The sequence below is a fragment of the Triticum urartu genome, chromosome 3A (assembly GCF_056163025.1).
Source record: "Triticum urartu cultivar PI428250 chromosome 3A, HENAU_Tu73, whole genome shotgun sequence".
Lineage (NCBI taxonomy): Eukaryota > Viridiplantae > Streptophyta > Magnoliopsida > Poales > Poaceae > Triticum > Triticum urartu.
Window position 1 is genome coordinate 471,058,676 of NC_141875.1, and position 3,210 is coordinate 471,061,885.

The following is a 3,210-nucleotide window of genomic DNA, read 5'->3' on the forward strand; positions in this document are numbered from 1 at the left end:
GGATTACTTCATTGAATTTCTCGGCCCGAGCTCTTGTGATTGGTCCACTTGGCAGGTGGAGTGGATCCTTAGCAGGTTCATGTGTTCCTTGTTTACGTAGCTCTTCTGTTGGATCACGTAGCCCCTCCGTTGGATTACGTTGCTCTGCCCTTGGATTACTTGAGTCATTTCTGGGTTTACTTGGCTGCTCCGCAACATGTTGGTTACTTGATCCTTCGCTTTGTTTACTTGGGAGCCCAATACTTATTGGTTGGGAAAATTACCTTCCAAGGAAAATGATCCTCCCACTGGACCGAAAAACCCATATATTCCCATGGGAATGGGTGGTGCTGAACAAGCAGGCAGGCCCAACGTTGTTTATCTTTACTGCAATCCTGGTTAGGTAAAAGGAATTCCGCAGCAGCGGGTACGTGATTAGTTACAACCAACGGAAAGACTTATTGAAATAATAGGGAATTTCCTCATCCAGTCTACTCCTAGGACTACATCATATGCTCCCAACTCCATGGCCAACAAATCAAACTTCAATCGATATCCTTGCATCTCCCACTGTACACCAGAACACATCCCATACAATCGGCCCGAAGAGCATCAATGAGCAGGCCTACTAAATAGGCATAGAGATACATTAGCCGAGTTTGCTTACAACAACTGCTATCACTCTAGCATCGGAATGGCACCTTTCGAAGCACTCTACGGTAACCTTTGTCGTACCCCGATTTGTTGGGGTTGGCACGTACCGACCGACGGGGCCACAGAAGATGAAGGAGAGTGCCGAGAAGATTCCACTTATTCTAGATTAAAAGCAGTTCAGGACCAGGTACGCCGACCACGATATTTGGAGTTTGCAGTAGGTGATCATGCTTGACTTCGGCTTGAACCTACAAAGGGTGTGATGCGTTTTTGAGTGAAGGATTAGGTATAGCTGACCGATACATCGGACCTTTCTTGGCCCATATCCCCCTAGCCCTTACTCCCTTGTTTCGGTGGTTGGTCTCTACCTTTTTCTATCTCTTGGCTAGTTTGTCTTCCTCTTCTTTTTGAGGGTAACGTAGTAAAAATCCTTTATTTCAGGGGATTTCCCTTTTCTTTCCAAATGAATTTATGCTTAGTCTAAAATTGGTAAATACCAAATAATAATATATATATATATTATTATTATTATTTGAAATATGTACCAGTTTCCTGAAACTAACAAATAGAGTTATAGCTTTGATTGACTTACTAGCCAAAGAAAACATAAATCCATTGCGATTAGAAACCAGTGAGTCTACAGCCAGGGCTCGATGGCGATGTAAGATAGAAAGAATGGGGAGTTAGGGCTTCGGTTTCCTCTGTAGCCAGTTTCAATTCCAAATCATTTGCCGACATGCGGACTCACTTCTCTTTTATGGGATGACTTTTATTATCCAAGTTGTCTATTTACGTGGGTGAATCAAGTACAACAAGTCAGGTCAGAGCTTGTGGTAGAAGATTGGGCTCTGCTACGCAGATCCACTCAACTAGGAAAGAAGTACGCATTGCTGACTGACTGTTTGAACGATCCTAGTTACTAGTAGCTAATCAAGTCAGAGTAGGGTGGCCGAGAAGCTTCTTGCCGGTGCCCCCAAAAGCAAAGCACAGACTCTACTCACCCACGCGTTTTCCACCTACGGAGGGAGAAATCATCGAAATATCCTCATCCCCTGAAAGGGAACCCGAAAACAGGACGAGAGTGGATAGGGTGACTAAGGAGGCCGTAAAAATTAGTAGTGCATTTTTGAAAGATAAGATTACAAAAAGGCGAGAGCAGCATAATTGTTAGTTAGGGGTAAGAGGGGACGGGCCCGTATAGAAAGTCAATCCTTCTTTTTCCGATATGCCGCTCCGCAAGCAAGGAGTGCCACGCACGAGCGGAGCGAAAACTAAGCAAGGGGAATTCTGTCATTCCATGGAAAGCATGCGAAATCCTTTGATTGTTTATAGAATCAAAATAACTATATAGTCTTTCTTGTTCCACTTGCAAGGCAAGGAAAATAAAATGTCAGTTTTGTTATTACAACCTTATTTTTTTATGTCAAAGACAAAAAGCTACGCGCAAATTCTCATTGGATCTCGGTTGTTCTTAACAGCGATGGCTATTCATTTAAGTCTTCGGGTAGCACCACCAGATCTTCAACAAGGTGGAAATTCTCGTATTTCGTATGTACATGTTCCTGCGGCTCGGATGAGTATAGTTATTTATATCGCGACAGCTATAAACAGTTCCTTGTTCCCATTAACAAAACATCCCCTTTTTCTTCGCTCTTCCGGAACCGGTACAGAAATTGGTGCTTTTTCTACTTTGTTTACGTTAGTGACTGGGGGGTTTCGGGGAAGGCCTATGTGGGGTACCTTTCGGGTGTGGGATGCTCGTTTAACTTCTGTATTCATCTTGTTCCTTATTTACCTGGGTGCACTGCGTTTTCAAAAGCTTCCTGTCGAACCGGCTCCTATTTCAATCCGTGCTGGACCGATCGATATACCAATAATAAAGTCTCCAGTCAACTGGTGGAATACATCGCATCAACCTGGGAGCATTAGCCGATCTGGTACATCAATACATGTTCCTATGCCCATTCCAATCTTGTCTAACTTTGCTAACTTCCCCTTCTCTACCCGTATCTTGTTCGTTCTGGAAACACGTCTTCCTATTCCATCTTTTCCCGAATCTCCCTTAACGGAAGAAATAGAAGCTCGAGAAGGAATACCACTAAAAACCTAGTTCGCTCTCAAATAAAAACCTAGTTCAGTCGCTAAAGCATCCATGGCTGAATGGTGAAAGCGCCCACCAACCTAGAAAGGCAAAATGGGTCAAAAAGTAGGTTCGATTCCTGCCGGATGCACTGCCTCTTAAAGACAGAAACAGAGGAGGGAAAGAAGGTAGTATAGGGAACTTGCTTTTGGATTCTTATCGAAAGTGAATCCCTCTAACACTTCTGTTAGTGTTTTATGAGAAAATCTTTTATAGACACAACAAGTGTGAAAATCCTTAGTCACTAGGCAAGAAAGCTCGATGGGAACAAAAAGGATACAATTAGTTCAGAATCAAAAAATGTACAATTTCAAAGGAAAGAAGGAATGGCAAGTTTCCCTCCATTGAACATCAATCAATCTAGAAATAGGTAAAGGAAGGCGTATCACAGGGGTATTTTTCTTTTTTCTATTCACTTCCGTGGGGTTCTAAATTGA